Here is a 23,275-nt window from a genome sequence, read left to right as displayed (position 1 = left end):
GTTCTGGTGTGTGGGTCCATCCGTGCGTGGCCCTGGCGTGTTCCCCACATGACTCATCCTGCAGCGGGGCTGCCTCAGACTCGTGGCTGGGACACGGATTTCCAAAGCACTCAAGTGGCCAAACTTAATGATTTTCAGCTGACTCCCAGCACTGTCCTAAACAAGGAATTCCTACCCATAAACCACTGTGCTGCCCACGCTCTCCCCCTCTCCCCCAGGCTCTGTGGTGTCCATGGAGGCACATTCTGCTCTGCTGACCCTGCTGCAAGGTGGGGTGGCAGCTGGGGACAGTGAGATTCACCAGAGGAGCTTTGGGCTGTCCCTCTCACATGTGCTTGCCCAAATGGTCTCAGAACATTCATGGGCATCACCAGATGTATATCTTTTCTCTCTAGAAGTTGTTGTGTTGTTAAGAGGTCGCTTTATTCCTCCTCAGAGGAAGTTTCTGTGATGGAAGGAAATTATCTGTTAAGCTCTGCTAAGGTATAAATTTAACAGTAAATACTAATTTGTGCACAGGACGAAGGGGGTACAAGAGAGATTTAAAGTATTTCGGTGGCAAATGGGATTTTGAGTCCTCAGTTCTGGCAACAAAAAGAACACAGGAGGTGTCTGCACAGAGATTACCTCGTTCATGGCCATGGTGAAGTAGGGCATCCCTGTCCTGTGGTTGCCTGGGGTATCAGAAGAGGATGAGATCTATAAGAACTTGAGTTCTTAGGGAACTTCTCAGCCAGCAGCTCCCTGGGGCTTTAGCTGAACTGTGGGATATTCAGTGTTTCCCAACTCTCGTGTCAAGGACCATCTCCTCTCTTCCCAGCTGTGAGATGTGGCTCTGCACCATTTCTGTGTCCTCCCCTCCCACGCTCTGGTTTCCGTAGGGAGGAATCCTGGGGATGTGAGTCAGGGAGCTGTAGGGGTCTGTCACCAGTGGGAATGATTCAGGCCTGAGACAGCACAGCACACCTACCCCCTGATTTACAGATCGCCCTAGGGACACTCAAAGCCACATTTTCCCAACATGCCAAATTCTTGAGAAAACCCAGCCACTTGTTTTGGTGCTTAAATAGAAACATAACCCCTCAGAACAGGCACAGAGTCTATGAGATGCATCAGGGCAGTGAGTCTGCTCTCCCCTCCTAGTGCTCCTCCCGTGTTCATGGATATCATGGAGCACGGTGTCCCTTCATCCCTGTGTTGTGGGGATTGTTTGTGCCATCTTCTCTCAGCTTCTGTTTCTTTCTGTCCCTCTGTTTTTCCCCTGTGTGAGAGCACTGGTGCCTGCAATGGGAGGTCACCAGTGAGGTTACTCAACTGGCTCCAAGTATTAAGGCTTCCTGCTCTGCTATGAAGAGCTGCCAAGTCCCCCCTCCCCGCCGCTCACCACAAACCCAGTGCCTGTTTGTCTCCCTCTCTCCCCTTCTCATCCCTCCTCCTACCAAGACATTCAAATCTCTCCCCAGCAGACAGAGTGGGAGGACAAGGCACCCCGAGCAACCTTCAGATGTGTTTGCCTGAGTTCCCAAAGCAGTGTGGCCACAGGGTGATGTTGTCTTTGCCCCTTATCGATGTTGCCAGAGGGTGAACTGTCCCCATCTGTCCCTCCAGAGTCTGTGGCAGGTTCCCATCAGGACCTGACCCAGTAGCTGGGCTGACAAAAGGCTTTTATTTCCACTGGAAAATGTCATCAGGTTCTTCTACCATCAGGCTGAGGGGATCCACGGATAAGTGTGAAGGGGTTCATGAGCAGTGTTTGAGGAGAATGTGAATTTTGTCAGCTGGTGGGAATGGGCTGCACAAGGACCTGTAGCTTCCTCACCAGTCTGGTAGGGGAGTACAGATATATAAGAGTTAAAAATCTCTGCCCTAGGCATGAACCTGGGGAAAGACAAGGAATCTCCTGTCCCAAAGGAAGCGAAATTTTGCCAAGGGCAATGTGGCAGTGGGTGATCAGCCTAAAGGGAGAGAGCTGCCTTTGGTGGGCATCTGGGCATGTGGGGAGGGAGCAGAACACAGGGAGAGCTTTATTTACAGGAACAGAGCATGAACCAGAGATGAGAAACAGTTAGAACAGGATCCTGTGAGGAGCAGAGGACATAAATAAGGTGGGAATGGGGGGAAGATGGGAGGGGTGGTCACAATTTTTGAAACAGCCAAGGGGAGTGGGGATGCTGCTCCAAAAAGCACCGCAGAGATCAACCACATTCAAGTAAAAACACAATTTTCTTTAAGAATAATACAGAAGCCCCACACACTAATGGTTCAATAGGATGAGGAAAAGCTGCCTGCTCCACCCCACTATATGCTGAGGTAAGGGTAAAACCAGAGCCCCTCGGGCAGGAGCCTGCCAGTGGTGCACAGTCGGCCTTGGACACATCTGGGGTGCTCCAGTTGGCAACGATCCTGCTCTCAAAGCAGAAAAACAGCTGCTTTGGAAGAGGATTTTAGGCTCTCCAGCCGTGGCTGACTCCCCTCAGCTCCTTGTCCTTGCTTCTAACTCCCTTTCTTAAAGATCTCCCAGGAGATTTCCCACTGCTGTCAGTGCTGCTGGGGTCACCAGCCAGGAGCTCTTGTCTTTTTCCCAGGAACTGTGAGGCTGCAGGAAACGTGCCCCGAGGAGTTCTTTGTGAGCATCACACCTGAATTTACCCCACTCTCTCCCAGTTTATGCTAAATGGAGACCACAGAGACCTCATTTAATGACCGGGTTTGTGTAGGTGTAAAGCTCTTTGAGGTCTCCATAAACATGGGTGTTTATTCATTTGGAGTTCATTTTGATTTTCTTTTAAGATGAATTCATTAGCAGGGAGAAAGCCAAAGCCTCACTGCTAAAAATCCAAGTCTTGGTTTTGTTTTGTTTTAAGCCATGAAACAAGTATAAATTAACTAATTTCTAATTATGATCTCATGGGGCTGGTCCTTCAGGCTGCCCCCATCCGTGTGGTCTGTGTTCTGGGAGCTCACAGACAAGGAAAAGCTGAGAAAAGCATTGAAATAGGAGGACTGGGGGCAGCTCTTGCCTTGTTTGATGGCACCCTGTATTAGCTGCTCCTTTGGTTGTTAGGGATATCACATTCCAGGGACGCATTGCTGTGGTTAAGGGGTGAAGTGAGACAAATGAGAGGACAGAGGTTACACACATGAGCTACAAGGATGTCCCCATTTTGATGCCAGGTAGAAAATCAGATGGAGTGTGTTTGCTCCTGCCCTGGGGCTAAGAGCAACAAAGGGAAAGAGCAGGGGATTTATCTAACTACAGTCTAATATTCCTTTGGCTGCAGCAAAGGCTGCAGCACTTCCCGACTATCGGCTGGCGCTTTCACTCACACACATCTGTGATTGATGGGCAGAGAGTATAAACACCTCATTAGTGCTATAATTCACTGGTTAGGGCTCAGACTGGGCTGTGGGAGGGAGGGGGGGGGAAAAGAGTTGAGAAAGTTTAATAAAGGAAAAAAAAAAAATGGAAGAAGGGGAAGAGCGGATGTAAAGGCCACACAAATCATTCCGGGGAGTTATCTGACCTGCTTTGAAAACTTTAATTGCTGATAATGGACAACCTGTTGGGTGGTATTTTATTAACACTAATAGATTTTTACGGGATATTTCTCACATTGCTCTCCCAGAGCCCAAGGAATACATTAAATATTAAAAGTTAATGCTCTTGGTTGCTGTTTCAAGGATGCCCCGCTGATAACGAGCTTTCCCGCAAGTTAGAAACCAGGAGAAAACATGAGCTGCCTTTGCCACTTACGGCCTCTGCAATAATAATGAGGAAAACACTTGAAGCCTGTGTGCACCTTGCAGCTGAGCTGCTCAAGTCTGGCCTAAATGCTCTGTGAAGGCAGTGCCCAGCCCAGAGCTGGTAGCTGCATCTCATCTCCAATCCTGGATTTACAAGAGCTGGATTCCAGAGTCCCACGCTGAAATGTTTGTAACCCCCATATGCTACTTTACATTTCAGTTATTCAAAGCAGAGGCTGAGCCGACAACCCATTCCTGTTTCTCAAGAGAACTTAGGTCTGAAATGGATGATATTTTTCTTTAATGTGCTGAATGGTTTTATAAAAGTGTTGCTTCTGCACTGATCTGTTACAGAAATGACCCAGCTATCTGGAGCAGAAATGGAAGCACCTCAGGAAACATCTGTAGAGGCCTCCAGGACTGTAGGCACCAAGGGAAATTCTGGAGGAGGCTCCAAAGTCCTGCACACAGCAGACAACCCTCAAAGTATGGAAAAAAAGGTCAGTTCTGTGCTGTAAAGAGATGGATTCAAGCAGCCCAAGAAAGAAAAGAAGTTAATGCAACACTGGGGAGGTTTGCTGGGGGGAAAGTAAATTTGAAACAGGATGAGCAGTAACCAGCTTGTGTGGTGAGTCGGGGGGCTTGTGTTAGGACTGGAAAGTCATAATGCACTTTTGTGCTCGTGGGTAAAACCTGGACTTCCCCTTTAGTGCCTTCTTTGGGTGCACCAGCACGGCCAGCAGTGATGCCCTGGGCCTAGAAAGCCAAGTTAAATCTGTTAACCCTGCCTGTGGTGGCCTTCCTCTTTGGAGTCGTGTCATCTTCCCTGGCGGCAGCAACGGGCTCGGTTTTGGATCTCACTCTGACCTCTGTTTGTGCAGCCACCTTCTTGTGCCAAACCAAGCTGGGCTGGATGGCCCCATCCACGCTCCGTGGAACAGCCCTGGTCCAATCCTGGTGAGTAACTCAGCTTTCCAGGCCTGCTTGGCTGGAGAGCAGCTTTACTGTCAAACCAGCTAGACCTTACCAAGAGCCTGGTTCCAGCTGCCAGGCCTTTCTGTAGGCAGCCTACAAGAAGATGGATTTCCATACCTCCTTTCTCAGTAAGTGTTTTCTTGTAGTCATGCCATGAACTGTTGGAGCTGGGTTATCTTGGTCTCCTCACTCTCCTCACCGTTGGTTTTTCCAGACAAGGAGGAGAAGCTGTCCAAACTACCTACTCACCCTTGGCAGCCACTCCCACCCTCCTTGCTTAAAACAAGACATCTTCTGTATCCCTCTGTATTCCATGCCCCATTTCTGTGGAAGTTTTTCAGGTTAAGTAAAGGGTTCAGCTGCTCTGGGATGGTGCAGGCAGAAGAGGAGAGGCTCCAGTTCAGTCTCCTCTAAGTCTGGCTTTAATAATTGAGATCTCATTTTGGCATCTTGAAGTCGAGCTGCTAGAGCCAGTTTTCTGAGGAGTTAGGGACTGATCACAGAGACTAGTTGTCTTCTCTTACATATGGACCTGCTCAGGTCAGAAACATGCACTGCAGGTTTTAGACTTTGCTGGGGAATATTTCATTAATCCTGTCTGCACTGGGGGGTGTTAAGGGCCTTCAGGGACTGGACACCAGCTTGTCTGTGTCAGTTGAGTTAAATGCCATTTTTTTTCCCCTAGGACATTCCCCAAGGAGTCTTAATATGAATATACAGATGGTTAGTAAGTGTGTGTTTTGTCCTACAGTAAATGACATCACAGCAGCCACAAGGTAGGTGCAAATCAAACTGGGAACTTCAGTTTCTGGAAGGTCTTACCTTTTGAGTTAGACCAGGTGCTGAAGCCATGATGGGGCATGGGCAGGGCCAGTCTCTTGCTTTCCTTGAACACAGAGTCTTTAGATTGCTTGGACTGAACTCTCTCCAGGTGGTTTAAGAGTCTTTTCAAATCGTGTATCTTCTGTCTCTGAAAGAAGGATTTGAATCATGGAATCACAGAATGGGTTGGGTTGGAAGGGACCTTAAAGTTCATCCAGTCCCACCCCCTGCCATGGGCAGGGACACCTTCCACCAGCCCAGGTTGCTCCAAGCCCTGTCCAGTCTGGCCTTGGACACTTCCAGGGATCCAGGGGCAGCCACAGCTTCTCTGGGCAACCTGTGCCAGGGCCTCCCCACCCTCACAGCCAGGAATTTCTTCCCAATGTCCCATCTAACCCTGCCCTCCCCCTTTGGCCATTCCCCCTTGTCCTATCAGTCCAGGCCCTTGTCCAAAGCCCCTTCCCAGCTCTCCTGGAGCCCTTTTAGGCTCTGGAAGGGGCTCCAAGGTCTCCCCAGAGCCTTCTCTTCTCCAGGCTGAACAATCCCAATTCTCTCAGTGAATTTGGGAGGAAGTTGCTTGGAGGGTAATGGGGAAGAAGAGCCAGGAGAACTTGGTACAGTGATAAATCCTTTGGCTCCCACACTCCAGGATGTGCTTTGTTTCTAAACTGCTGTTTAGCGATAAAATGGTCTTAGTTACTTAACGGGAATTGACTTTGTCCCTTCTCCTCCCCCTGGCAGCCCATCCGTTCTCCCCGTCTCCCCTCCAGTAAGGGCAGCTTTTCCTGATTGACCCCACAGGCTTACGAAAAACCTTTTTACTTAAACGTGTATTGACCTCAGTCTTGCTGCCCAGTGAATTATGTCACAGCTGGCAATCTGAAAGCCATAAATCAGGGCTCCAACCCGGGGAGCTGTCTCCTGATGACACGGATCTGAGCCTTCATCGATGAAGGTTGTACCAGGTGCCTTCGTGTCTCTGACAACTGGGGAGGGAATACCCTTTTTATGTTTCTTTTCTGTCGCCATCCCCTAGGCCCTGTGATATTTTTTTTTTCTCTGCCCTTTGGTTGTTTTTTTTTTATTTCCCTTCCCCGTCTGTCTTTGCGCCGTGTATAAAATTTCCTTCCTTGCCTTAACCCACCCTCCAAAGGGAAAGAAAAGGAACCTGTCAGACTTGGCATCTTGGGTAGTCTTAATTCTTAGGTAGTGTTAATTTTGTCAGTCTTTCCTTATTCCCTTCCTGTTTGATTTTTGTGTTGATTTGCTGTTGTTTTCCCTGATGTGATTTTACGATCCGGACAAATGCGCTGGACAAATGAGAAATTTAATGACACTGGAAATATTTCTCCCATATTTTGTGAAGCAAAGTGATTCCAATAGATCTTTTGCCCTGTGACTTGGGATGTGCTGGCTCGTTGTCACTTTGTGGATGAGGGAAGGGGAATACTCCATGAAATGTGAAGCATCATCACAAATTCAGTCAACCCTTCTGTCTCTATGCAAGTATTGATCAAGTGGGAAGGAGGGAACTCGCTCCCTGACAGAGTTTGTAAAAGGAAGATCTGCGTCGTGCTTGACTTAAATAGTAAAAATGCCACGAGTTTTCATAATTCCCTGTTCCTTTGGGGAATCAGGGAGGCATAGCTTCATCTTCCTCTTCTCACAGACAAGTATTTCACATCTTGCCTGGGTGGCAGAGCCAGAAAAGGAGGGATATTTGCTTGCTTTCCCACATCTCAAAATAGAGCTGCATGAACAATTTTTGACTTTATTCTGTCTATGCTGGAATACAATGCTAGCTGGGAAAGAAAAAGCATATTTTTTAGTTCTTCTAGGATTAGTAGAAATACTGCCTTGGTGACAGACCCGTTGCTTGTTAGAGATTTTGCAACCCTGATTTTATATCTGTGGCACATTCCTCCGATGTGCCACGTGAATTCTTCAGCTCAGGAATGTCTTGACTTTAGGAGATGTTACCTTTTTGTCTGTGTCTTGGCTGACTTTAGGAAAGGCAGACAGATAAGTTTGGAGATAGCTCTGATAATGTGCCTGGTGCTGAGGCCAGACCTGGCAAGGCTGGGATCAGTCCAGGGCTGATGTTGGCTCTGAATGTCACTGGGGAAGCTGGGAGGGCCCTCGGTGGGTTCAGTGCTCTGGATGGAGATCAGATCCCGAGATAACAAGGTGATGACAAGCACCTTCAGAAATACTGACACAGAGACAGATAAAAGAAGATGCAGTAATAGTGTGTAGAAATAAATCCTTCTCGTTCTGCTTTTGATCTTCTGCATTTCGTGAATGTAAGAATTTTCTTAATATCAGTTTCTTACATCATCCATAAGCTCATGCCCTGCATTTTAACAGCCTTACAAAATGTTACTCAAAGAAATGGATCCAGGCATTTATTTTAAAGACACTGGATTAGGCACTATCTGTATTTAGATTAAATTCCTCCCCCACAATGTTTGCAATATAATGTTTGTGGTACTGGCATGTGCAGCACTGCCCAGAGAGTGGAGCTGGCTGGAAATTCCCTCATCTGCATAAATGCAAATGACTAAAAACTTGGACTGGTGGGAGAAAAATTAGTAGATTATGGGTTTTATTCCTCCTTTATTGATGTAAATCGCAGGCATGTGTAATGATAGCTGTGATTTTAAAGTGGGCTGTGCCCCTTCAAAGAAAATGTGAGCTCATAAATCCTGTGAGATTAGAGATCCTGGGGCCCGATGTGGCAATGGCTCCGGGTTTATGGCATTCCTCAGGACAGCCGGGATAGGATGTTCTGTGACCCGGCTTTTATGAAGATCAAAAGGCTTAAAAACTGTTGAGAATAAGATTTCCACGTCGTCCAGGGGGGAGACACCGAGCTGTCAAGTGGGAGGAGGCTCTTTGAAGTGTGGAGATAAGGACCTTTCTAACCCCCGGTCAGGTATGAAAGCCATTTCCAGGCGGCAGAGGAGCGTGTCATTCCACTGGATGCTGTGCCAAGGGAACTCATGGAGCAGGCCAGCTGAGCTGAGCCAGGTGAACACCTGGCAGTGCCTCAGCCAACCCATAAACAGGACCAAAGCCTGAATGTTTGAAGAGGCTTGAAAGGACTGGGAAAACGTAAAAATTAATGTATTGGAGGAGGTGGGAATTATAGGTGGGAATATCTCCCTGTGCTCCAACCAGCCTGAGTCCAGCAAAGCACCCACTGCAGGGAGTTGGAATAAGGAGTGTACTCCTACAAGGATTATCTCAGCCTTGTGTCTGGGGCAGGTGGGAATGCTCCCAGGGAGCTTCTGGGTGGGAAAAGGGTGAGGAGAGACAGAAAGTGGCCTCACACCTCTGTGTTCTGGCCAAGAGCTGAGCCACTGCAGGGCCAGGAGGGAGGAAGCAATTCACTGCTGCTGGAGGCCAGGAATAGCTTGTCACTGGTGGGGAATAGCTGTGGGAGAGGCACAGCACTGCTTTCCCGGCTGTCCCAGGGCTCACCATCCAGCACAAACACTTACATGTTTGTTCCTTCCCTTCTCAGATTCCTCAGAGGGGTTGGCACTGGCAGCTGGATTATCGTGGTGCCTTGAGAAAGAACTTCTGCACAGCATTTTTCATGTAGGCAAAAGCTGTTAGTGCTGAAAACCTTCCCAAAAAAGGATTCCCCTGAGCTGGTAAGAATAATTTCTGGTCACATTTATAGAGGTTTAAATGGCATCTAGACAAGATAAATATCCTTAATGTTTTGTCATCTTCTTGCTGGTGAACTAAAGATACATTTGCTTTCCTGTAATGACTTTCTAAGAGAAAACAGCTAAACTAGACAGAATAAAAGTACAATTTCACCACAGATGCTGTTGATACATATGTTTCCTCTGTAATAAGCTCAGTCCTTGGCTGACAATAAAATAAGAATTGTCCTTAGCCAACATCTTGAAAGCTGAAGGTGAAAACAGAGTGGTAGGAATCACATGGCTTTATCATCCATGTCCAAGCACTGAATTCCCTCACGGCAACAAATTTGGTTTAAAAAAATCTTGTCGTAATTATCACAGCTCACATAGATACTCTCTAGGAACTGTTGTATGTGGAATGTTGTATGTGGAAACACTTTGATAGTCTGGTTGCTATTGAAAAATGCCATTTCCTGTTGGAAATGGTTGAGGAAATCGCAATGATTTAATTATTTTCTTTTTTTTTTGTTTTCAGAGGAGTATTAGAGAGAAGGCCCTGACTGGGTTAAAGCCATAGGTTTTATTTAGGTGTTCTTTTTCTTTTCCAATGATTTGTTGCTTCTTTTTCTAGTCACACTGTGTATAACACATTTCCAGTGTATTTCAGTGGGTCCAGAATGAAATCGTGGAGGGAATATTGAGATTTTGGGCGTCCTTTTCCAAAGCAAAACATGAGTAATTAATCAAAGTAAGAAATCGTGTTTCAAATGGAACATCCATTCTTTCCCTCATCCCACCAGTGCTGTTACACTCAGAGGCCGACCCGTGCAAATATTTTAGTAGTAGGACTGCAGAAGGAGCTCCCTGTTTGCTTCTTCTTTCCTCCTGACTGTTCAGGTTTTCTCTGTCATCCTTCTTAAAGCAACAACTTCCCGAATACCAGAGTGGAGAGGAGTGTGTTGTCAACCTTCCCCTCAGCAGCGTGATGTAACGGGCCCACTGGTCTGATTCACAGGGAAATTACTGTGTCCCTGTATCCTTTTAATTGTAGGGTTCAAAACCAAAGCATGGAGACACACATAAATTATTACATTGTCATTTAATCTGGAGTCAGTCCAGTGTGAACCCTGAGCGCCTGGAGCTGGTCCAGCCGAGTGGCAGGAACAGGGCTGAGAGTCCTGGTAAACACCACATGATTTCTGGTATTTGCAGGGCATCTGCTCTGCCTGCCCTTGCAGTACCTTTGGCTGCTCTGGAGAAGCTCCTGGGTGACTGGTGATTTTATTAGGGCCTGGCCCATGGGAGGGTGAGCCATTCAGCTTGTCAGCCCGCTCCCAGAAGAAAAGCTGCAGCGGGAAAAAAAAAACCCTTGCTCTGGGCTTTGAAACCTGAACTGCAGCCAGTTCCAGCTGAGGGATGTGATGGTCGCCTTCGCTGTGAAGTTGCCATCTGAACAATGACAGTGTTGTGTGGCTTGAAAAGACCAGTGGAAGGGATAAGTGTCTGTGGTGGCTGTGATGGGCCAGGTCTGTGTCAGAGAGCAGCCCAGACCCCTGGCCTTGCCTCAGACCGTGCACCTCAACATCCACAGTTAGACCTGTTTCAGGGGGACACATATGCATCCCAAATTTTCTCCTTTTCTAGCCCCCTTTGGCTGGGCCATCTGGCCTTGCTTCTGCTCCTTTGAAAGCTTCGCCTCATTAAACAGCCCTGGGAGCTCAAGAAGGAAAGTCACGGGAGGAGAACAGGAAGGGGGATTGCTAAGAGATGTGCTATTCCTTAATAAAATAATAGCCTGAGAGGAGATCACAGCTTGTAACAACCAGTGAGATCCTGCTGCTAAGATTCCCTGCAAAGCTGCTCCTCTCAGGGCCAAGCTTCCCATCCCCAAAGCCAGCTGTGCTGTGCATGTGCTGCACAGCTCCCCCAAAGTCATGGCATGGAGGGTGAGAGTTATAATGTATTCATCCAAATCACATCCAAATCTCATCTTTTGTTTTCAATTTGTTGGGACAAACAGCTCCTCTCTTTACTATTTATAATTTGGCCCTCCTCTAAGGCTCCAGCTGAAGTCATTGCACTGGGTCTGAGCTAGTTCAGCCTGTGAGATGCTTGAATTAACAACACAGTGGATGGGCAGAGGGGGAGAAGGAGGTTGGTACCTGCTGTGTCCCTTTTGCGGGTGGGGAGCTGAGGCCTGGAAATGGAATAACTTGCCCTGAGTCTAAAAAAGAGGTGGTGGCAGAATAAGACAACAACTCAGCTCTTCTCCACTCAAGACAGAAACACCTTTTTTGATCAGTGTTTTCCACGACAGGTGAAATGCCTGACCTGAAGGTTGGCTGAGAAATGGTTGCTTTAAAGATCAGTAATATTTATGAACAAAGTCCTGCTGACCTTGGGTTTGCTCCTGCACGGTCGTGTTGGAGGTGAGGATTGCTGTCTTCCCACCCAGGAATTCCAGTGCACCTCAGACATCTCAAATTTACTGTTTGTGAGGTTTTTGCTTGGACTGTTCATGCAGGTCCAACCAGAGATACTGCTCCAACAACCTGGAGAGAGTGTCTGAAGCATTGAAATCCCATGAGGACAAAGCTGTGGGTCCCTTCAGAGCTGGGTGAAACCAAAACTACCAACAAGGCCTTGTTGACATTTTCCTATGGACAGGATTTTGGATGAAGTGAACCAACACCCTTGGCTTGGGGTGATGGCTCAGTGTAACCCATGGGTGACTAGAAAGTATAAATAGTGCAAAAATAGTAGTTCTTATTTTTTAAAAGAGTAAGAAAGTATTCAAATGTTCATTCAGGAAATGTGTAACCCCAAACACCAAGACACCAGCTTCTCTTCTTCACTCAGCTCTCAGTTTATTGTATGGATGTGGCATAAACTTCTTTACAAATCTGTTATATGCTACAGGTATTTTCATCTGTCCAACACTGTGATGTAGTAAGAAGCAACACAAATGCTATTTGGTATTTACCAGTAAAGAGTGGGGTGAAAAAGCTTGTGTTACAAGAAGAAACATCCCTGTAGAGGCTACACCTCATTCCAAGAGGCTGTCCATACCCATTTCCCAAGGGTTAGGACTGTGCTATTGCAATTCTTCATGAGATCTTTCTTACACAAGCTGCAAACCTTGCAGCATCTTTCATTCCCTTTGTGCAGACTAGGAGCAGATGTTGGGAGAGGATCCAGGCCTGTGTGTTGCACTTGGGAGAGGCCACATGTATAAATCCCACTTCTTTCTGCAGCTGTAACATACAGTGTGTGCACCTTATTATCAGAGAGACATTCAGAGTGCAGGGCAGAGCATAACCAGGAGAATGAAGGGTCTGGGGAGATTTCTCACCGTTCAGAAAAGCTGGAAGAATTTTGTTTGGAAAGCCAGACTTGGGAGGAAAAGGAGTGAAGAAGGAGGAACCACTTTAAGTACAAAAACGTCTGAAGGGAATAGGGAAGTGCAAGGTTTCAAGGCTATATGAGCTGGTGTCACATGCAGGGATAAGAGAGCCTTGATTCAGGCTAGAGATGAGCCAGCAGGCAAGGAATTTGCTCCAGACAGAGTCCTTCCTAGCTCCTGCATGCTACCATAGCTAACAATCATGTCAATAGGGTTTAAAAGGTGCTTCAGAGGAATTGGGAAGCAAAGACAAATAAGGTGGGTGGCTGAGGGAGGAATGGAAAGTCCAGTGGTTACTGAGTGAGGCTTGAGTGTGATGAAAATCCTGGCTGTGCTCCAGTACAAGATTTCCTATCACATTAATTATATTGCAACAGGCTCCAGGGCTTTCTGTGATACAGACTCTGAGTATCAAAAATGCTGCACAGACACCAGTGGTGGAGTAACAAGATAAACTTGCTGTGTTGTCTCCCAGCCTTCCACGAAGATGCCCTCAAAGATGAAGCCTGAAACTCCTTGGTGCTGTTCCCTCTGTGCCCCTGGGCAGAGAGTGAATGATCTACAGGGAACAAGGAATAATTAGCTCTTGGAAATGTCAGGTTTCTCTCAAAAATTAACTCCATCCCCTTTCTTTTTGGTAACATACATGTGCTCTTGGATGACATTTTTGTGACACTTAGAGGTGTTACTTGAAAAGTGTTTCTTTGAAAATACAGATATGTGGTCACCTAAACCGAGGTGATGATACTGGGAATATTGTGGTACTGCCACTGTTTGTTGTGGGCAGGACTCTTGGCAGGTATCTCATGAAATTGTATCTGTTCAAACCAGTAGAACTGAGGGGAGGACTCTCTCTCTTCCCCTCCAACTCTCTCTTTTCCCCCTCTTTTTCCCTCTGTCTGGGTACACTGGATGGCAAATGGAAAGATAGAAAATCAGTGTGGAAGAAGTGTGGTCTGGGAAAGAGAAGTCACAGCAGGTGTAGTGCCACCCTGAACAGCAGTGAAACAACAGCAGAAGCCAGACAATACTGACAAAAAGAGAAGGAAGGAGCAAGGAGCTGCCCCAGCATGGTCCTTCTTTTCTAGTGGAAAAGGAGAGTCTGATCCTTGTGTTTTCCACTCTTGACAGTGCCACAGTTGCTTTCTGTCACCTGGGTATGAGGTAGATGAGGTGGAGTGTCTGTAGGTAATGCCTGAGTCACCTTGGTGGCTTCTGTAGTGGGGGAAGATCTGAGTGTAACAGCCACCCTTCTCTGGGAAAGGCTGTCCTGCAATATATGGAGCCAGGATCACCTTAGACCTGGGATGTGAAGACTGTAAGGCCTGGTTTTCACTCAGACAGTTGGGGTAGGAATGTGATTGGGTTTGAAGTCTCCTTTATCGCTGAAGTGTGGAGATGTAACTTGAGGAGGACAAAAACCCACCGAAGCCCTGTTTGTTATCACCGTTCTCCTTTGTGCTAGAAGTGAAGACTAAAGCTTTGTGCTGGCCAAGGAACTCCTTAAATCAGGAAATAGTCTTAGGAGGCTGATTCCAGATGCTTTTTTTTTCTAACCAAAAGTGTCTAGAAGAGATGAGGTCCATTCTGGAGTACCCACCTGCCCTCCCAGCCTGGTGACACATTGGCTGTGAAGATAAGACTGTCCCCTACTGCTGCCTCCTCTCGAATGGCCAAAGCAGAGTTAAGCCTCCTTGTCCCTCTCTCCTCCCCCCCCCAAAAAAAAGTGCATTATGGGATTCTCTTTCCTGCCTCTCCCTCCTCTGTGCAGAGCTGTGTGTTTGAAATGATATCTATTTCTCTTTGTGACAGCACACCGTGACTGCCGCCTTGACGTTCTGCCGAGCTGACATCCCAACCGGTGTGACACTGATGCCTTTGGGCAGAAATCAGAGCCGGTTTGCTGCATGGCTCTGTGCAGCCACGGTGCCTGTAGCGCCTCGGAGAGCCCCCAGTGCCCTGCTGGGGAAATGGAGCGAGCACGTGGGCCCCAGATGAACCCGGAGCGGAGCGCGGGCGTTATCCGCAGCCGTCCCGCTGCCCGTTCCCGGTTTTAAATGTCCACATTGACATGGGTTTATCTCTTTTTTTTTTTCCCCCCTCTCCCTTTCCTCTCCCTTTTTGCCTTGCCTGCGAGAGGGTTGGTTTCCTGTTTCTCCCCCCGGCTGCAGAGTCCTTGGGGACCTGGGTTTCCGTGAGCTGGAAAAGGAGCGCGCAAGCGTCTGATCAGCCCTTATTAGTGTTGAGAAAGACCTAATGGTTCCTGGCTTCTGGGACCATTACCTGTCATTTACTTTTATTAAGTCGGTGATGAGAAAGTTTAAAATTAAAGGCTTTGTAAATTGGATTCCAGTTCTAAAGGGAGGCACCGACCAGGAATTCAGTGCCAGAGCCTGCAGATGGGCTGCTGGGAACAACACTGGGCTGGGGCGTTTGTGTTCAGCTGCTTTGGCAAAGGTCCTGTGCCAGGGCATGGAGGGGAGGTAGTTTGGGCAAAGCCCTGGGGTATCTATCAGCTATATGAACCATGTAATCCTTCCTTTGCCAGGCTACTCGTGTCCAGACCTCCAGCTCCTGGTCAGGAGGAAGGGTGGTCTTCTGGTCGAGCCATTACCCAGCCTGTGACTTCTGTTCCAGCTGAAATGATCCCAGGCAGGTCATGTCATCTCCTCATGGTTCATCTCTTGGTTTATAAGGAGCAAGAGGTGGTGTTAGTATTGATTTTGTTTCTTACCTGTTGCCTGGTTTGGGCAGTCAGCTCTTTGAGCCAGGTGCTGTCCTTGGCTCTTGTGCTTAGAACAAAGGCTCCAGCTCCTTTGAGTTTCAAGACTGAAAAATAAAGACTTTGGTTAAGCCTGGAGCAGAAAGCAAGTAAAAGAGATGAGCCACCTAGTTAAGAGAAGCATTTTATTCTTAGGGCTTATAACACTGTTGCATTCTCTGCTTTTGGGGCTTTATCTTTGAATTAACCATCCAAACATGTTTCCAAATGAAACACCCAAATTACACTAAAACAATCAGCTAATTATGGTGTGACAAGGGAAGCTCAGGGGCCAATCCCAACAAAGAGCTGCTGTCACTTCTGCTCTCTCAGCTGAATAAAAGTCTCATGGTGACATTGCTCTGATGAGAAGCAGCATGAATGAGTGGTTATAAGTACAGTCTGGGAATCAGAATTCTTGGTTATTGTGTCTCAGTTTGTCTTTGACTGGAGTGACATGGGAGAAGTCACCTGAGGTGAGGATTTTAAGGTTGCCTCCTGCCCATCCTTGCATTGTTAAATACACAAATTTTGCCTGCACAGCTTTACGTGAAGATTTGAGGTTCCCACTGTGTCTCTGAGAGGCAGAATACAGTGCAATACAGTGCTCCACCAAAGCACAGGGCTTAGCCAGTTAGTAATAGATTGCAAAATTTAGTGTTTGTCTCCTGAAGGCAGAATGTACAAGGATGAAACAGATTCCTTTTAAACTAATGATTTCTTGGGAAAGTTTACCTCAGGTTCTCCCTGAGTAGCTTGGCAGGTTTTGGTGTGTTTTGCCATTTTTATCTATACTACTATTATTATTATTATTATTATTATTGTTATTGTTGTTGTTGTATTATATCATATTATATTTATTTACATGAGAGGTAAGATTTGTGAAGATTTGGAAGGGATGCCCCCTGCCCATCCTCTCTGACACCCCCACAGCCAAGCTCCAGGTGTGAGTCCCCACTTTAAGGAGGTTCCCCTCCTTTTAAAGAACCAGGACAGAGAACAAGGTCTCACACCCTCCAAACCCACAGGCCTTTCACCTTCTTTCCCCAGAGAGATTCCAAACCACACAGGCAGGAGGTGGGATAATATGCCCAGAGGGAACTGTGACACCGAGGGATGGATAAGGAGGGGCCCAGAATTCCTGCAAAGTGAGGCTGAGCACATGTTAACTCCAGGCCATCCTTCCTGTCCCTCCCTAGGCATAGCAGCTCCTGGACTTCAGCTAATTGCACCATTGCCTTGAAGGAGGAGTGATGCCTCTCCCAAGTTTCCCTGGGAGGAGCTGATCTGTGAGCTGTTCCGTGGTCACTGACATCATTCCCGCGTTCCCAGCCCTGCCACCCGACCGCAAGGCTCTCACAAGGTAATCCGGGGAGATTTTATCAAACGTGAAACCTTCCTAGACATTACTGGAGCCATGATGTAATGAACCAAGGTTTTGTTCTCTGAATTCCGCCGAAAAACCACGGGCCCCAAAAAAAACTGTTGCGGGGGGGAGCTGATGAGTTTTGAGCGGGAGGCTGAGATCTTGTGCTGGGCTGAGCCCTCCTCGCTGCAGGAGAAAGGGTTTCCAGCTCAGTCCTGTGTCGCTGGCTTGGTGAAGTCTGGGCTGAATTTCTGAGGTGGGCAGTAACCTTTTCACAGCACCCACTCCCTGGTTCCTGCTGCTGTGCTGGGAGGTGTTGCCAAAGGAAAAGGTACCGGGCTGTGTCGTACCTCCCTGCTCCAGGTTTGTTGCACGTTCAGAGTTCTGGCATTTGTTGTAATTGTGGCTGTTCCCACTTCTGTGAAGACAATTCCAGCCCAAAATCTTGCTCAAAAAGACCAAAACCCCTTACATGAGGTGACATGAGGTTCCCTCATGTAACACTGCTTTCTTAGGGTCATCCCTGCTGGAACTGAGATCTCAGTGCTTTGAAAGACCTTTAAACCCCTTTTTTTTAGAGGGACAATGATTCCTGAGTCACGTGAAGCCTTCCTGGCATATTTATATCTGCCAGACCAGGATGAGGCTGTCCATGCTTTGATGCTTTGGATTTCAGTACCTGTTGAAATCCCCTGAACAAATGGTGCTATTAATTACGGGGCCTGGCTTTGATGAATGATGCCTAGGGGACAACATTTCATTTTGTCTGGGGGGAGTAGGCGGGATGGGGCGTTTTGGAGTGTTCAGTGATGCAGGAGAGGTCCTGGGTGTTGCCTGATCAAGGGGAAGTTGCTTCCTCTCTCCAGAGTGCTGTAAAGTCAGTGTCAAGTCACTGTGGCATCTGGGTTGTGTCACCTGCTGATGGGGCTCCCCCTTTATACATCAGACTTGCTCAGACAAAAACCCATTCAGCCCTTTGCCTAAGAAGCTTTTAGAATTGCTCTAGAGGTTACAAATAATTTTGTTATAAATGGCTCCTGCCTGCCTGAGGCACTGCCCCATTCCCCAAGGCATTTTAACAGAGCAGTGAGTTTGGGGTTCACGTTAGACACATGAGATGGGGGGAGGCCATGAGGTGTTCTCAGGGATCCTACCACCTTTCCTTTCCCCACATCCTTTTGAAACTCTCAAAACCAAAATTTTTGACAAAGTTATAAGAAAGCCTTGTTCCTGCAGTGGTGAAAGAAAGCTTTTTCCACAGCTTCGATTTAGTTTCTTATTTATGTGGGTCATTATGTTTTGGTGCCTTGTTTTTCACAGGGTGTGCAGTGGCCCATCCTTCCTTCTGTCAGTGCTTCCCAGATTCCAAAAGCACAGAGAAGGGGATAAACTCCAGCAATGTGTTTTCCAAATAGACTATGAAAAAAAAAGGAAAGAATTAAAGACAAGTGTGAAGCCTCCTCCAGCTCCTCCTGTCGCTTGGGCAGTGCTCGTGCCACGTGTCAGGACAAACAGAGGAGACATCTGGAACGGGTTCATGTGAGTCCATGGGGTTTGGATCCCCTTGCATGGGAAATCCCTCATGCTCTGCTCATTCCACTGACAGGCAGCCCATTCCTCCACACGACAACACAGAGACAGGCCCTTTGCACAGCTTAATGGAGGAGGATGTTGTGATTGTGATCCAAAACTGTTCTCACAGCAGCATCATCTGATGTTTAGCCCTCCAGATGGGGAAGGCTCTTACATCCAGCACAGAAAACACTCTTTCTGTTAATTCAAGGCAAAATCTGTTCCCATCCCCTGTGGTGGTTTTACATGTGTGGAATTCCAATGATCCAGTTTCTGCCTCACCACCACTGGAGTCTCCCCAGCTGAGGGAAGACTCTCTTTCACACCTTTCAGCTGGCTGAGGTGGGCACACACCTGAAATCCAGCCTGAGCAAGGGATTTCAACACATCCTTGCCTGAAACTGGGCCTAAGAGTGGGTGAAACCTGGCACTGAGGGGGCACATGAAGTGAATGCCCTGTGAAAAACACATAAAAATTAGGTAGGGTCTGAACTTGGAGCCAGTGTTTGCTACACTTTTATGTGGTTATAGGGCAGCTGTCTGACCTCCTCACCTAATTTGCAAATAATCTTGTCAGGACAAATTAGTCCATGCTGAGCCTGTGCTGTTGAGCCTAGATCGTTATCAGGACCCGTACAAGTGAATTTTAAGGTAGTTCTGGTGTCTCTGCGTGCAATGGAGTCACAGTGGCAGTGACTGCAAGTGCAGAGATAGGCTTTTGTATTAAACAAAATATACACAAAACCCTCTCCTACAGAAACCTGGAATTAATGGGTTTCCTAGCTGGTTTCTATCAGGCCATTTTCGGTACCAAAGGGTGAGTGTTGAAAACAGAGATTTAAACTGCATTTGAAAGTGCAGCTCTGAACACTGTGAATTGCTTAATTCATCTTAATAGAGGTGTTCACTCTGAACCCGAAAAGCTTTTAGTTGAGATTTAGCCTGTGGTTTGATATTACAAATTGCTTGGTGGTAACATTGGTTTAAGACACTTGTTGTCTCCTGGCCTCTTGTTCCTGCTGCTCTGCTGGCACAGCTACTCCTGTGGTTGGGAACCGAATGGGAGGAGCCATCCGGCTTGGAAAGGGGAAAAAAAAGAGGTTTCAGATGTTTGATTTTTTGTTTGTTTGTTTGTTTGTTTGTTTAAAGCAGGAAAGTTCCTCAGTCTGGTTCAGCTCCTGGTCACATGGAGTTTTCCTGGCACAAACGAGTGGAAAGAGCACTTTGGCATGGAGGGGAAATGAGCAGCAGAGGGTGAAAGGTGAGCAGCAATTACTGGTTCTGGGAATGCCCCGGTGTACTTTAATATCAGCCCATGATCTGGAACTGATCTCACCACGTGAAAAATGCTCAAATACCTTTAAAACCCTTGGGTTTAAGCTTTGCTTTTAGGTGTCTTGGCAGACACTTCCCATTTGTGTCCTTATCTCCCAGTCTCCAGCCTCTTTCAAAGGTTTTCCAGCTACTGTTTTGTGCAAGTTCAAACCCCTGCAGCCCACTGGGACTGCAAATGTGTGAATGAGCACAGTGATTGGAGTTGAATGACAGTGTGAGTATCAGTTGTCACTGCAAGGAATGTTTCCTTCATTTCCAGAACCAGTTCCTTGAGAAAGAGCCCCTTTTAATACAAATGAAAGCAGGGTTTCCACGGTGACTTTCTCAAATTTAGAAGATCTTGTCATTTAAATCCAGTTTGCCATGGGACATAAAGTTCATTTGTTATAGACCACATCAAACCAGCTGAGTCCAGAGGTACCGTGAAGAGTGTGGTGATGTGCCCGGAAAACCAAAAAAAATCTATAAAAAACAGACTTTCAAGGCACTAAAAGTGGGAAATTTATCTCATTGCAAGTTTGCCACCCTGCTCCCAGAAATGGAATTGTCTGATAATTAAATTCCCTGCAAACATGGAAAAAAACCCCAAGCCAACCCAGAACAGTGGAATACCCAAATGATTTGGTAAAGAACTTTTTGCTTTATTTAATTAATTATGATGGTTTTGATGAAATTTCCCTTTATGAATTCGAGTTGTACTTGACAGGAGAAAATTTGTACCTCCAAAGCCTGTGAAAAAAAATGTGGGCCTGCCTTCTGCCCATCTGTCCCTTCATGCACAGAGCAAAATTCAGATAGTTTCTGTGGCATGAGTGTGGAAAGGGAAACTTAGCGAAGTCTCTTTGGCTATAAATAGCAATATATATGTGATATTATGGTGCACTGACTCAGCTTGAAATCTCAGATCTCTCCATTGATTAATATCTCTCATTAATGGGACTGCTGGGCCCTGCATGTGGAGTTTGCTCTGGAGTTCAGTGTGTGACGAGCTGGGAACCCCCTTTTTTCCTCTCGAGCCTTTCACTGCATCACCCAATACTGTGAAAAAAAAAAAAAGAAGAAAGATAAGGAGAGAGGAATCTCTGCTTTGATTTCTTCACAGAGACACGCAGACAGAGGCAGCTCAGGGGAATCCTGCCCAGCAGAGGTTAATGTGACCCACATATAATTGTGTGAAAAGATGCCACTCTGCGCCTTTGTCAAAGAGGCTTCTCGTTACAGCCCGAGCTCCCCAGTCCCCAGCCCCTTCAGCAAAGCACAGTTTTCTTGCATTAAATCACCACTGCCCTCTTGCCAGCTGCTTAGAGTTTGCACATTACACAGGAGGAGCTATCTAATATATATTTGTATATTTTTAAAGCGTGACAGATTGTCTCGTAACATATGTGGCATCGCCTTGAAATGAGCTACGTGCTTGTGATGGCCGAGCCTGCTCTGTGTGTGTGTGTGTGTGTGGGTTGTGTTTTATTCCTTCTGCTGGGAATCTGAGAGGCTGGGACACTCGAGCTTTTCACGTGGCTTTTTCCCCCTGAAATATTCATGGCGAGTTGACGACCTTGATTCTTTGATACCTGCCATTTATTTCTGTGCCACTGCCGATAACTGCCGCTAAGTACATATGTCAGTGACATGCCTGAGCGAGCTGCACGATAAGGAGAGGGAGGGCAGCCGAGGAATAAGATTACTTTATAAACTCCGAGGGCATTTTAGGAGCCTGCCATGCCATCTTATTCACCCCACTTCGTTTTTCTGACTAAAGCCTCTTTGCTTTGCTGCTTCTCCAGCTTTTTTTTTTTTTTTTTTTGCTTCCGACTCGGAAATCTGCTCGTTCGCTGCTGCTTCTCTTGAAGATGCTCCCTGGCTCGTTGTCAAGTGAATTGCTAATGAATTAGTTACAACTTAGATTTTTTTTAAAAAAAAAAAGAGATGCAGGTCTGGGGAGACTCAAGGAATTCTTCTCCAGCCAGAAACAGATCCTCATGGAAATGTACTCTGGGATTAGATGATCAGGGGGCATTTTGGTACTCTGTAAAGGGAAGGAAAGATGAGGGTAGAGCAGGGGAAGATAAAAAAAGAGGAGTAGGCAAGCAGGTAAGCACCAGTATCACCTTGTAAATGTGACATTTAAGCAGGAAAATCTCACTGACTTGTGTGATACCATTCTTTGAAAGGATTATAGCCTGCAAGGCACCAAGCATAAGGTTTTGAGGGTGGGGGAGTAAATTCATTAACATAAAAGTTACAGAAGTGATGAAATAATGAAATATATGGGGGAAAAGTTCCTGAGTAAAAATTAAGTGAAGTCCAACCTGAACCAGTCTTCAGTGGCATTGCTGGATCAAGGGGGAAATGTGGCTCCTTTTGACTGCAAGTTATTCCATGGGTTTTCAGAGGCGTAACTCGTGTCAGGACCTGGATTCATCCTGCTTGGTTCAAGTTGTTTGTCTGAAGGAAGGGACTGGGATACCCTGGGCTGGCTGACTTGCTGTAGGTGCCTGTGCTTTCTGCAGTGCTGTTGTGGGGAGTAAAGGCTGGTGCTTTCCTGACTGGGATATCCTAATTCAAGCAGGGCTTTGGGTGGGAATTGGAAAGGTCAGATGGAGACAGCTGGTCCCTGTCTGTTGGATGCTGAAGAAGGGACTCTGAGGGGTAGAGGTACTGACAGAGCTTTCCTTCACCTAAACTGTGAAGTGAGGGAAGCCAGAGCAAGGGAGGCAATGGAGCAGGACCTCTCCCATGGCTTTTTCTTCTCACCATATTTCATATAGGAAATTGCAGCTCTGCCTCTCTTTTGGACTATCATTTTTCCCTCTCAGAAGTCACAGCACACAGTTGTGTGGCAATGTACATTCTCCTGAAGATAACTTCCCCCCTCTGTAAGAAAATAGGGGGAGAAGAAAGAGGACACAAGGGTGGAAGTAAAATTAACAAGGCCTGAGGGGCTTCTGCATGTGCTTCCTGAACTGCAGCCGTCCTGGAGAGGCAGGAGACAAGGTGGCTTTGGGAATGCAGCAGGGTCCAGAGAGGCATTTATTTAAGATTGATATCAAACCTTGGAATTGCGAGTGGGAGGATTTTTGAGGGAAGAACAGGATGTTGCCAGGAAGGAGGGAGGCTGGCTAGGGTGATTTATTGCGAGGGTCAGTCGCAGGAAGTCGCTGGAGATACGTGATGGTCTAAAACACAGGCCAAGGAACCCGCACGAGGACACTGTTTTATGCTCTGAGATCCTGGCTCCTCTAAATAGGGCCAACAAAGTGGCTGGGTGGTCTAATTAGGGTCGTCCTTGGTGGTCCTACACACATGTGTTCTGGTCAGCTTCCCTGCCTGTGTGTGTCTCTCCGTGCACAGTGACCCATCCGGCTCTGGGGTCTGTTACAGAGGCTTCTGCCTTTAAAAAAAAAATTCACTGCACTTGGAAGAGAGGTTTCAGGCCTTTTTAAAGTCATTTGGTGCTTACACAGATAACTGTGCACATGGGAACACGAAGCAGTCGTATTTATCATTAGGCTTCCCTCCTCCCTGTCGGAAAATTCCCCGTGACCCAAGAAACGAGAAGACTGGCAAGAGCAGGGGAGTCATGGTTGGGAATGACCTCTCAGGCCATGAGCAGGATTGGAGAGTTCAGCTGGATGTAG

The 23,275-nt window shown here is 47.0% G+C and overlaps 1 protein-coding gene and 1 long non-coding RNA gene across 9 annotated transcripts in view; both read left to right on the top strand.

Moving 5' to 3' along the window:
• The window catches only part of LOC113982908, a 192,003-nt gene extending 176,754 nt beyond the window's left edge, over nucleotides 1–15,249 (top strand). For 3 of the 6 annotated variants that reach the window (XR_005564115.1, XR_005564110.1, XR_005564112.1), the window contains 3 exons: nucleotides 4,099–4,244; nucleotides 4,626–4,701; nucleotides 5,405–5,630. This is a non-coding gene — a long non-coding RNA (uncharacterized LOC113982908). Of the gene's footprint in view, nucleotides 1–4,098; nucleotides 4,245–4,454; nucleotides 4,702–5,404; nucleotides 5,631–9,067; nucleotides 9,201–11,517; nucleotides 11,630–14,415 lie in introns of those variants that run through there. The other 3 variants (XR_005564113.1, XR_005564111.1, XR_005564114.1) reach the window with 3 other exon arrangements.
• Nucleotides 15,248–23,275, top strand: part of TBX3 (T-box transcription factor 3) — a 180,135-nt gene continuing 172,107 nt past the window's right edge. For 2 of the 3 annotated variants that reach the window (XM_039382856.1, XM_027711536.2), the window contains exons 1-4: nucleotides 15,248–15,313; nucleotides 16,564–16,727; nucleotides 18,051–18,269; nucleotides 19,455–19,563. The gene's annotated coding sequence lies outside the window, so the exon portion shown is untranslated. Of the gene's footprint in view, nucleotides 15,314–16,563; nucleotides 16,728–18,050; nucleotides 18,270–19,451; nucleotides 19,564–23,275 lie in introns of all 3 variants that reach the window. The other variant, XM_039382855.1, reaches the window with a different exon arrangement.

The sequence above is a fragment of the Pipra filicauda genome, unplaced genomic scaffold (assembly GCF_003945595.2).
Source record: "Pipra filicauda isolate LSUMZ 115617 unplaced genomic scaffold, ASM394559v2 scaffold286_size1242794_pilon, whole genome shotgun sequence".
Lineage (NCBI taxonomy): Eukaryota > Metazoa > Chordata > Aves > Passeriformes > Pipridae > Pipra > Pipra filicauda.
Note: the sequence above shows the minus strand (reverse complement) of the source record. Positions and strands in the feature narration are given on the sequence as shown.